Raw genomic sequence first — 13,475 nt, forward strand, 5'->3', positions numbered from 1 at the left:
ACGCTAGCCATAAACCAGTAAAATAATTTGGTTTATGATCTTTGGGGCAGAGTCTCAATGCCAAGTCTGAACCCAGTCAGTTTCACTCGCATGGTGGGTTTCGATTGAGCTGGGTATACATTCTGATGGGACAATGAAGTTTGGATTTAATCAGAGTGTGCTCTACCAGCCTAACTTGGTAACATATCCCATCAGTACAATGCTTAATATCTCCCCTCTAAAGATAATACTATTTAATTATTTTTTAAAACTGATTAATACCAGGCTTGATTGCTGTGGCAGAGATAACTGCAGAAAAATCAGAACTCAGATCCAGGTCAAGTTGGATCACGTTATAAACACAATCTGCTGATGCTGGAATCTTGAGCCACACACACACAATGCTGGAGGAACTCAGCAAGTCAGGCAGCATCAATGGAAAGGAATATAGAAGACCCTTACTTAGAAGCTGCCTGACTTGCTGAGCTCCTCCAACATTTTATGTACATTGAATCACTTTGGAGTCAGGTTTTAATTGCAGCCCAAATATACTTCAATTTTTGTACAGAAAATCTGCTATCCATCTATGAAATCTCAAACCACAGTGGTTAACTTTGAACTGCTTTCTGAAAAGGCCAGGTAAGCCATTTTTGGGCATTTGGGGACAGGAAGTAAATGTTGGTCTTGCTTCTGGCATCCACCTCCTAAGGATTAAGTTTTTTAAAAGAAATTGGCTACATTATATGCAAACTTTATTTCTATTTGTTGGTAATGAAGTAGAAAAATAATATTTTACCTCCTGGTGTTTGTTAATATTATACTTGATCTATAGTTCTATATTCATATAATCAATCTCTGTTGGGATCCAGTTCACTTGAACTACTTTCATTCTTGATCATTTTCTCCAATTAACATAATTCATATATTTAGAACCTAATGATGATTTTACAGTCAGTTTGGAAAGCCTGATCCTATTTATAGAATCCAACTACATTTTGTTTCAAAAGAAAAGAGTGAATGCTCTGCCACAAAGCTTTCCTAAAAGTTTCCTGTCTTTTAAAACGGAGAAATGTTTCCTTTTTCTCTAACCGTCACTGACTGATATTTTGCATGCTCATGAGAATATGCAAACAAAGAATAGTTTAATATATTTCTGCAGTTTTTTTATCAGCAGGAAATTGTTTGGATGAGTTGAGAATGTGCCATTAAAAGGAAACAAATTAACATTTGTTGACCCTAATTAGCACTAGGTACAGTGTAAAGTAATATATTACCCTTCCTGCCCTCTTAGTGTTTTGTAATTCCCTGAGTAAATCCTCAAATTATTGCCACTGAAATAAATTTGAAGAAAAAAACATCCTAATTATTTAGCTCTGGTTTGAAAGATCAATTATTCCAGCAAAGAGCTGACATGCAAATAGTGAACAATCATGCTAAAAAAAACTTGGATGAACTCAGTGGGCCAAGTAGTATCTGTGGAGGCAAAGGGAAGGTTATCTTTTTTGCTTGGGACCCTCTATGCTGCCTGATCTACCGAATCCTCAAGAATTCTTTTGCTTCTGATTCTTACATCTGCAGTCTCTTGTGCGTCCACACTGAATAATCACTTGTGAACATGCTAACACTCAAAAAGAACTACCTTGACTTATGAAAGTTATTCATGTAATTTATTCCACCATGGATGGTCCCAGGCCAAGCTGTGAAAGGAGGAGAGTATGGCATGGGGCGAGCATTCCTGTTAAAGAAATACCAACAGAAGCTCCAAAGACCTAATCCCTGGAAGAAGAAGGATTTTTGAAGATGGGCTATACCTGGGAGCAACTTGAAAAACTGGCCCAGGAAGGAGGACACTTGATGAGCTGCTGTCAGTAGGGGTGCTGGTTTAAACCAAAAGTAATTAAAGAAATTTGTAGTAACAGTAATATACTAATGACTACATCTGTTTGTAACCAATAACTCCATTTAAGGCATATTGCCAATGGAGCCAAATGGATCAGAAGATGCCTAGCTTTGTTCTGGAGTCTCAGCTGACTTCCCTGGTATGAGGTGATGCAGCTAATGAAATTTATCAATGAAACAGACAAAGGAGAATTAGAATTGCTGTATGATTTTTCTAACTTCAAGCCTTTTGAGTTGTTTTGAACATTTTATTTACTTTCAGTCCACCTGCAGATCATAGACCTGGATGATGATTAAGAATCTGAGAAGTTATCTGATTTGGAATGCCCTTTATCTTACCAGTTAGGTGGAATGTAGATGAAAACTGATTTATGGAGATTAGGGCCATTTAAATTGCAAACCAGTGTTTCAGCAAAATTATTTGAAACATTATTTCAAATGTTAACTTGGACGTGTACTGTCATGGCATTTCAATTCATTCTGTATTTCACCTCAAAATTCTGCACTGTACTATAACTAGAACCTTACATTATGTGCCGTTGTAATAATGAGTGATGAATGAATGCATATGATACCAGTTAAGTGTATCTTGGGTTTTCCTAAGACATAACCTTTGGCATGCACTTAAACCTTATTCTGCCATCCCATACTTGTACCTGCTCCTCCCTCACATGCACAACCTCATCAACATTTAATGATGTTGATTACTAACCTATAAGATGTATTTAATTTTTTTTTCAATAGAGGCTGGGTATTCAATGTGAAGAAATGTCCTGGGATTTGAGGGGGCGGTGAAGTACTTGACAAAATCAATATGGGGAGAATGTTTCTTGTGGGAAAATTTTAACCTATGGGCACTGTTTAAAAATGAAGTTGTCCAAGATTATAATTTCCATAGATTGATTGTCTTTGGGCCTCTCTTCATCAAAGCATTAGAAGCAGAGTTTTAAAATATTTTTAAGGCAGAGGTGGGTACTTGTTAAGCAAGGAGTGAATAGTCACTTTGGGTATTGGGAATATGTTGAAGTTACAACTACATAGAGTTCTGGTCACCCGGATGCTGCCTAGTTTAGAGGGCACGTGCTATCACAAGAGGCTGGATAAACTTGGGTTGTTTTCTCTGGTGCATCAGAGGCTGAGCGGAGATTTGGTAGAGGTTTACAAGATTATGAAAGGCATAGATAGTGGACAGGGAGTATCTATTTCCCAGGGTTGAAATATCTAATACCAGAGGGTAGAGGGCATTGAGTGTAAGATGGGATAGATTCAAGGGGATGTGATGGGTAGGCTTCTTACTCAGTGGTGGATACCTGGACTCCGCTGCCTGGTATGGTGGTAGAGGCAAATACATTAGAGGCTTTTAAGAGATGTTTGGATAGGCACATGGAAATAAGGAAGGTGGAGGGATATGGACATGGTGTAGTTAAGAGGGATTAGTGTTTGAGTGTTTTTGATTTGCTTTTCAGCTGTTTCAGACCAACGTGGACCGAATGTCCTGTTCTGACGCTGTACTCTTCAATGTTCTATGTTGTACGTATATCAGCCACAATCTCATTTAGTTGCAGAAGAAAGGACAAGTGGCCTACTGTTAACTTGTAAATGTGGCATGGGTAATCCATTCAAATTACAGTTGATCTGTGCCTCCGTTTATAGACAATAGGTGCAGAAGTAGACCATTCGGCCCTTCATGCCTGCACCACCATTCTGAGATCATGGCTGATCATCTACTATCAATACCCGGTTCCTGCCTTGTCCCCATATCCCTTGATTCCCCTATCCATAAGATACCTATCTAGCTCCTTCTTGAAAGCATCCAGAGAATTGGCCTCCACTGCCTTCCGAGGCAGTGCATTCCAGACCCCCACAACTCTCTGGGAGAAGAAGTTTTTCCTTAACTCTGTCCTAAATGACCTACCCCTTATTCTCAAACCATGCCCTCTGGTACTGGACTCTCCCAGCATTTGGAACATATTTCCTGCCTCTATCTTGTCCAATCCCTTAATAATCTTATATGTTGCAATCAGATCCCCTCTCAATCTCCTTAATTCCGGCATGTACAAGCCCAGTCTCTAACCTCTCTGCGTAAGACAGTCTGGACATCCCAGAAGTTTATCTATCTTCAGCCCATATCTTTGGAGAACCGTTGTCCAAGGTCTTGTCCCAGAATAGTATTTGGAAGAGTATAATTCCAAAATGTTGTTACCTTTATCTAAAAGTATATTTTATATAAAACTGTATTGTAAACTACCTGTGTACCTTATCTGGCAGCAGTTCTATTATACTTCTCTTAACATGTTATATTAAAGATTTGACATTATAAACTGAAGAAAATACAAACCAAGTTTAACCAACCCTTTTAATTCTTAGTTAGTTTTATCCTGAAGTCAGGTGGGTAAAGAATCAAACTTATGAGTTGAAAGCTATTTTTATTTACACTTTGAAGGAAACAAACTCAGAAATTAAAATGTATAGCCCTTGATTCTATTAATATCTAAAGATTAAGCTGACTTTAATATACCCGGTGACTGGGCATCCACAATCCTCGGGCTTGAGAATTTCAAAGATTTACTTCTGAAAATTGAAATGTCAACTTGCTTCTATTCAAAGTGGCTGATCCTTTGTCTTGAGGTTATGATTCTTGATCCAGACTTACCAACCTTACTAAATAATTTTTCAGCAACTATCTTGCAAGCCCTTCTCAGCTTCTTGTAAATTTTAATGAAATCACCCTTCATCTAGAGTAAGTATAGCACTCATAAGAAAATCCTTTTTAAATTACACAGCCTCACAGCATAGAATGAAGCCATTTGGCCAATGCCATTGAAGAATTTGTCATCTTTCCTCATAGCATTGCAGATTTTGTTTCAAGTACCAAACCAATTCTGATTTTAAAAAGTCTTTGCATTGTCTCACTGGTTCTTTTGCTAAATTCTATCTCTAGTTTTAGAGACCATAAACCCGATTATCTTATTTATGCCCTGTTATCTTTGAAAATGTATGTAAGTAAACCTCTGGTCTTTTCAAAATTATATAATTTTTCTTTCCAAAATTCATCTCTACACTTTGTGTTCTGCATTCTGCCAGATGTCCATTTCACAAGTCTGCTCCCGAATTTGTCCTCAGATAACCAAGACTCGGCTGAAATCTATATAAACGAATGCCGGTTATGATTTTTTTGTGTTGTTCTGTGCTGAGTACAACTGAAAATGTAAAAGCTAATTGAACCCCTGGCTGTTTTGAGTGCTCAGCTTGCATATAGTGCTGACTGAACTATTAGCTAATGCTTGGATTGGGTTATTTTTGCATTCGCGCTCTAAGTTTATCATTATTTAATGGATCATTTAGAAACCAAAATAATTTTTGTGACCTTAGAACATTCCCAAGTAGAATTGATGGCACAAAAAAAAGCATGCACCCAATGTTTTCAATTGTTAAGAGGTTACTTGGAATATTTCCACTTAATAGGTACGTGTAGCATTAAGAACAAGCACAATTAGATGCTCAAAAATGGTGCGGTTTTCATATGTAAAAGGTTTGTTTTTGATGGCCTGTTGGACCTTATGTTCTTGGATCAGGTAGTTTTTGGGTGAGAGGAAATAAAGGCTCCCGAATTCTACTGTAAATATACGATTTGTTATTCACACCTCTGCTTTTTCTGTAACCTCATTTGTGTTTTATAATTGTACTCACCTGAAATCTGCCCTGCGATCCTCGTTCTTAATACGCAGCATTTTTATTTAGACAAACAGTAATGGCTTTGTGCACAGAATATTCCCGGAAAGAGCAAGTGAGATAAGCAACCAGCTATTGTGCGTGTCAAGTTCCTGCTCTTCTAATGGAGACAGGATCAGAGTCTGATTAAAGTCCCATGGGGGACGGGACGTCCTCTGTTTTAGCATTCTACACAGCACCATTCATTCAAATCCCAAAGTAGTATATCATTCAAATTCCTTACATTGAATTTCCAAATCGATGTTCCCGTGTTGCTGTGAGGGAAGAAAGCGGAGAACTTTAGTACGTACTCCATTAACCAACTAAATAGTATTAATGGTGCCTCAAATCTGCTGACTCGGCCTTAAACCGGTTTATGTAATTTACGAAGAGATTAGAGAAACTCTTGTCTTTATTGTGAGTAGACATAATAACGAAGAAGGAAGCCATTCAGCCCATTGAGTCTACCCCAACGTGGAGCTATTTAGTCAGACTCTTTCCCTTATTCTCCAAACCCCGCAAAGAACCTCTTCTTCGATGTTTAATTTCCTGGAACACAACCCCTCTTCTCCCCGCCCCCGTATCTGTATGCCCAAAGCATCTATTTATCCCATCCAATCCTAGATGTAGTACACCTTCGTCACATTTCCACCTCCATTGCCCCAGCTCAGCTTCTGCATTTTTGGTCTCCCTCATCGCTGGAACCACAAGGGAGGTCAAAATGAAGAAACGGAGACCATTAGCTTTAGGGCAATGAAGGCTGAGATTTGATGGCGGTATTCCGTGTCGCCATGTGGGCAAGTATTTCGCCAAAACATGAAGTGGCTCTGCTGTGCATTCCTTGAAGCCAAACTATGTTAAACGAATCAAATGCCGATGAGCTACACTTACTACACACAGAACGAAGGGAATCTGTCAAAACCCAAGATGCGAGCAATCTTGTCACAACACAGATACCAGCTTGATCTGGTAACGGATTATCAATAGTATATCTTATCTAATTCTAGTGAAAAATGATGACATACCTTGTGACCTAATCAACTGCTGTTGAAATCAATGCCCTTTCCCACATTAATTTGTATATCTTTGCTGTGATTACATCCCGAAAGCAAAATACTTAACATTATTTAAATAATTGGTTGAAATCCAGGTTAACGTACAATGAAGGGCCTCGATCCGAAACGTCCACTATTTATTTTTTACCATACGTGCTGCCTGACCTGCCGAGTTCCTCCGGCATTTTGTATGTGTGCGTCTGGATTTCCCGCATCCGCAGAACTTTTTGTGCTTAACACAGAATGGTCGCATGATGGATCAAATAGAAATTAATCAAGTTGTTAAAGCCAATCTGATGAAATAGAAATAAGCAAATGACTGAGAATTTATGTGGAGCAGCGATGTGCGTATTGAGAGAGATGGGATTGGTGGCAGTGCTCGTATCAGTGGATCCTATTTTTATATATGTTAATCCGGGTTTTATGTCAAGTTGAAGAGACCCATTTCGAATCACTGCTTGAGTCGGTTTGTTGAACCCCTCCCCCCAATGGCCTCCAGTGGAAATGTTCAGCTCTGCGTTTCAAAGAAGAAACGAGTGAGACAAACAAAAAACCGAGTTCCTTCCGACTTTCTGAACTTGATCCTTGAGACAGGAGTTTCGAAGCGAGTTGAAAAGAAATTTACTGGGTTGTTTGTGTTTGAACCACAGTTGGTTTTCGGCAGGAACGTGCAAACTAGCTTCCTTTCCCCGACATGGCGAAATTCAGTGCCATCTTGCTGGCCACAGAAATTATCCTCTTCCTGCACCTCACGCCACTAGATATGATGGGGAAGTTCACTGATACTGGGCGAAGAGTTTGATTAACCATTTGCTCATATATTTTACTTCCTCCAAAAAGAATATCGGAAATAATCAGTTATTAATTAGACAGAAATCAGGGATATTAATATTAATTTATAATGTTCAGACAGCATCTATGAGAAACGGTATTGATATTCCGGGTTCCTGATCTTTGGAGAAACGTTTTGCATGGAAGCGGGTCGTTTTTAAAATTTGATTCATAAAACTGATCATATTTCATAAATGTCAAAGTTAACTAGCAGTTCAACTGGTTGTGAAACGATTATCTTAATGTCTTGGATCCGTTTAATGATCTATGTTACAGCTTTCAGGAAATAAAAGGAATGGGTGGGCAAATGATTCATTCAATATGCCAAATGAGCTGGAGCAATATTGATACTGGAACACATCATACACCCCCATAGCTCATTAATCAACAGGGTCCACATAAATCCGGAAGCGCCTTTATTAATAGTGAAGCCCCGTTAAGGTCGCAGAACAGGCTAGGTTCGATTTTCACACTTGTAGATTATTAGTCCTTCGATATGATAGGACAAAACGCTGACTTGCCGAGTTCCTCCAGCATGTGCGTGTTACTGAATAAAATGTTTGTCTCTCAAGCTGGTTCTTTTCAATGCGCAGTTTTTGTTCAATAAACCGTGCTGGTGTCCCATTACAAGGCCGGCTGATTTCTTTAAACTGCCATATACTCTGCGCTGTAGCTTGGTTTGCACCTGTAATTGCAGGTTTGGATCATAAGGATGAAGGAGCACTTCATTATGTCTGGAGACAGGCTGCTTGCGAGAGAGGAGCTAGCGCTGTCAAAACGGCTAATGAGGCTTGTTAGCACAGGCTTTGGGAGACAAGGCACCAGCACTGCTCCGTGTATTATGAGTGCCCTCTGCTGGAAGACTTGAAATAAGTTTTGGACAACACACAGAAAACAGAATCGGAATCAGAATCAGGTTTATCATCACCGGCATGTGACGTGAAATTTGTTAACTTAGTAGCAGTAGTTCAATGCAATACATAATATAGAAGAGAAAAATAATAATAAATAAGTATATCAATTAAATTATGAATAGATTAAAAACATCCAAAAAATCAGAAATACTGTATATTTAAAAAGTGAGGTAGTGTTCAATGTCCATTTAGGAAGAGGGAAAGAAGCTGTTCCTGAATCACTGAGTGTGTGCCTTCAGGCTTCTGTACCTCCTACCTGATGGTAACAGTGGGAAAAGGACATGCCCTGGGTGCTGGAGATCCTTAATAATGGACGCTGCCTTTCTGAGACACCGCTCCCTAAAGATGTCCTGGGTGCTTTGTAGACTAGTACCCAACATGGAGCTGACTAGATTTACAACCTTCTGCAGCTTCTTTCGGTCCTGTGCAGAAGCCCCTCCATACCAGACAGTGATGCAGCCTGTCAGAATGCTCTCCATGGTACAACTATAGAAGTTTCTGAATGCATTTGTTGACATACCCAATCTCTTCAAACTCCTAATGAAGTATAACCGCTGTCTTGCCTTCTTTATAACTACATCAATAATGTTGGGACCAGGTTAGATCCTCAGAGATCTTGACACTGAGGAACTTGAAGCTGCTCACTCTCTCCACTTATGTTCCCTCTATGAGGATTGGTATGTGTTCCTTCGTCTTACCCTTCCTGAAGTCCACAATCAGCTCTTTCGTCTTACTGACATTCAGTGCCAGGTTGTTTGCTGAGGCACCATTCCACTAGTTGGCATATCTCACTCCTGTACACCCTCTCGTCACCATCTGAGATTCTACCAACAATGGTTGTATCATCAGCAAATTTGTAGATGGTATTTGAGCTATGCCTAGCCACACAGTTATGTGTATACAGAGAGTAGAACAGTGGGCTAAGTGCACACCCCTGAGGTGCGCCAGTGTTGATTGTCAGCGAGGAGGAGATGTTATCACCAATCCGCACAGATTGTGGTTAGGAAGTCGAGGATCCAATTGCAGAGGGAGGTACAGAGGCCCAGGTTCTGCAACTTCTCAATCAGAATTGTGGGAATGATGGTATTAAATGCTGAGCTATAAATGATGAAAAGCATCCTGACAAAGGTGTTTGTGTTGTCCAGGTGCTCTAAAGCCGTGTGGAGAGCCATTGAGATTGCATCTGCCGTCGACTTTTTGTGGTGATGGCCAAATTGCAGTGGGTCCAGGTCCTTGCTGAGGCAGGAGTTCAGTCTAGTCATGACCAACCTCTCAAAGCATTTCATCACTGTCGATGTGAGTGCTACTAGGGGCGATAGTCATTAAGGAAGCTCACATTATTCTTCTTAGGCACTGGTATAATTGTTGCTTTTTTGAAGCAAGTGGGACCTTCTGCTCGTAGCAGTGAGTTTGAATATGTCCTTGAAACATTGAAGGAACTCAGCAGGTCAGACAGCATCAATAAATATTACCCCCCCCCCCCTCCCATAGGTGTTGCCTGACCTGCTAAGGCCCTCCAGAATTTGGTGTGTGTTGCTCAAGACTTCCAGCATCTGCAGAACCTCTTGTGTCTATGATCTGCCAGACAATCTGGTAAACTGCCCAGATATTCACAACAAGTAGGGCAATTCCAGCAGGTTGATTACCATTCTACTCTCAATGAATAAGCAATGGAAACTGTCAGCAACAGTGGTACCACAAAGAGACTCCTTCCTACCACCTTACAGAACACAGAATTTTACAACACAGTACAGGCCCTTGTGTCAACCTTTAAACCTACTCCATGATCAATCTAACCCTTCTGTCCTGCATACCCCATAACCCTCCATTTTTGTTTTATCCACATGCCTATCCAAGAATTTCTTAAATAAGCCTAATGTATCTGCCTCTACCACCACTCCTAGCAGGGCGTTCCAATCACTCAGCACTCTGTATGCAGGGACTTACCTCTGACATCCCCCATATACTTCAATCACCTTAAAGGTATGCCCTGAGAAAAAGTCTTGGACTATTCCACTCAAATGCCTCTTGTCATCTTATACAACTCCGTCAACCATTACCTACCAACTGACAGCTAGTTTGGGTTTCATCAAACTTTCTCTAAACAATGAACCGAGGGGCTAAACTCCAGAATTGAGGTGAGAGTGACTAATATTTTACTGAGTGTGACAACAGGTAGCCCTGGTCTCTAGTGGAAAAGATCTTTCTGGTTGGAGTCATACCTCACACAAGGATCATTGTTATGGTTGGCAAGGGTCAATCAACCCAGACCCAACGTATCACAGTAGGAGTTGCTAAGGAACATACCCCAGGACCAACCATCTTCCCCTGCTTCATCGGTAGCTTTTAGTCATACAGTCAGCAGTGGGACATTGAAAATGTTCACTTCTGCAATTCCTTGGTGAATGAACCAGCCCGTAACAGTATGTAGTGAGACTGGACGACATCCAGGACTGGGCCAAGTTAAATGCACACCACTAAGGATCCATGCTAAACATCTTCAGCAAGAGAGAGCCTAACCACCTACATTTGACATTAAGTGTCATTGCTTCAGCTGCATATCCCACTGTCAACACCATTGACCAGAAATTCAAATGGCCACTCCCTGAACCCCAAAATCTTTCCACCATCTACAAGGCAGGAGCACGCTGGAATACAAGTGACTCACTCCCTGAACCCCAAAGCCTTTCCGCCATCTTACAAGGTCCAAGTCAGGAGCATGATGGAATAACCTCTGTCTGCACGAATAAGCGCAGTTTGCTCAGCTCTTCAGTTCAGCATCATTCAAGACCAAGCAAACGACTTGATTTGCACATGGTGGCTACAGTGCGCACCATCTGCAAAATGTAGTGTGGTTACTCGCCCAGTGACCTTCCAAAGCCACAAGGTCTACCAACAAGAAACAAAAGGTTGGTAGGTACCTGACCCTGCATAGCCCCCCTCCAATGCTGTTACTTGCCCGATCACCTCCCAACCTCACAATGGCTACCAACAAGGTTGGCAAGTACATGACCTTGCATGGTCCCCTCTCATGTTGCACACTAACCCACCAGAAATACTGCTGTGCTTCAAGAAGGTGAGCAATTTAGAGATTGGAGGTAAATGCTGGCTTTGCCAGTGATGTAGAATGTTTGTAGAACATTAAACTATAACATTACCTTAGTTTTCTCCTTTTGCCATTTCCCAACTGGTTGGCCCACTGATTTTCCAGCACCATACTGCATTCTTCCTTACCATCAATCTCTTAAATACATAATATATTCAAATAAATATCATAAAAACAGTAGTCACAATAGCCTCAACATATGTCTATATATGAACAAGAATTGTTGTAGTAAGGCCTCAGATAGTGTCTACCATTTGTCATCCACATTCTTACACTCAAAAATTGATAGTGCAATGAGAAAAGTAGCCCAGATTCAATGTTTTTGTTCTAGGCACACTCACCCAACTCAAAGGCCAAGACCCTTCAAGTTTTGCTTGTCTTGCAGGGAGTGAACACTGGAGGGCAGCACCAACATATCTATACAGAATAATCAATTAGAAGATATAATCAGACCCTGTGGAATTTGTTGCCACGAGCAGCCGTGGAGGCCAAGTCATTGGGTGCATTTAAGGCAGAGATAGATAGGTTCTTGATTAGTCAGGGCATCAAAGGGTATGGGGAGAAGGCAGGGGAGTGGGGATGACTGGAAGAGTTGGATCAGCCCATGATTGAATGGCGGAGCAGGCTTAATGGGCCGAATGGCCTACTTCTGCTCCTATATCTTATGGTCTTATAGATCAGGTTTAATTTCACTGGCATATGTTGTGAGCAGTACATTGCAATACATAATAATAAAAACTGATTTACAATAAATGAATATATATATATATATCTATAGGGTGTGTGTGTGTGTGTGTGTGTTAAATTGAATAAGTAGTGCAAAAATAGTAGTGAGGTAGTGTTTATGGGTTCAATGTCCATTCAGACATCTGATGACAGAGGGTAAGAAACTTTTCCTGATTTGTTGAGTGTGTGCCTTCAGGCTCCTGTACCTCCTCTCTGATGGTAGCATTGAGAAGAGGGCGTGTCCTGGCTGACGGGAATACTTAATGATGGATGCCACCTTTCTGAGGCATCGCTCATTGAAGATGACCTGGATGCTGGGGAGGCTAATGCCCATGATGGAGCTGAGTGAGTTTACATCTTTCTGCAGCAGATTTCAATCCTGTGTAGTGCCCCCACCCCATACAAGACTAATAAACTAGATAACTAATACAATTGCCTGTATTTAGGACTACCTGCCAATTAAATTATACATTGCTCTTGAGTTGTGTCTGTAATCAACTGTACTTTGTGGCTTTAGATATTAAAACCGAGCACTCAACTATATATATTTAATTGTCCTTAAAATGATTAGTTATGGAACCAGATATTGGAGTTTTATAAACTAAAGAGATCAGAGTTGAGAACTTGTGTACAGTGTGCATCATTAACGTTCTTTAAGTTGTAAGGGTGATTCATCCAGTTTCTTCAATAGGAAACCTTAAGCGTACCTCTGAGTCTTTACTGACAACATTGTGTTGGCCGTTGAGCCCTGGGCAGAATTCAGCACGCATCCATGCTCATGGCAATTAGTTGATTGAACGACAAACAAATGCAATTTAATCAGAGCCTGTTTTCTAAAGGTTTTTATGCCTAGTGCTCACAGTACTCCAGATGTAGTCTGACCATTGCTTTATAAAGTCTATTACATCTTGCTTTTGTATTCTAGTTGTGGTAAACTATGTATACCTGTCTGGACACGCCCCTCTGCTGACTGCTCCTGTGGCTCCTCCCACAGACCCCTGTATAAAGGCGATTGGAGGCACTGCTCCTCCCTCAGTCTCCGAGATGCCGTGCTCCCTTTTGTTGTTAATAAAAGCTTATCGTTTCCCTCCCATCTCCGAGAGTTATTGATGGTGCATCACTGGTCCTCTCAAATTAAATGCTAACATGGCATCTGCCTTCCTTAACCTTTAGGGAATCCTACATCATTATCATTATGTGCCGTGCTGTATGCCTTATGACCATGATTGTTCGGGGCAAATTTTTCTACAGAAA

The sequence above is a fragment of the Hemitrygon akajei genome, chromosome 8, assembly GCF_048418815.1.
Source record: "Hemitrygon akajei chromosome 8, sHemAka1.3, whole genome shotgun sequence".
NCBI lineage: Eukaryota > Metazoa > Chordata > Chondrichthyes > Myliobatiformes > Dasyatidae > Hemitrygon > Hemitrygon akajei.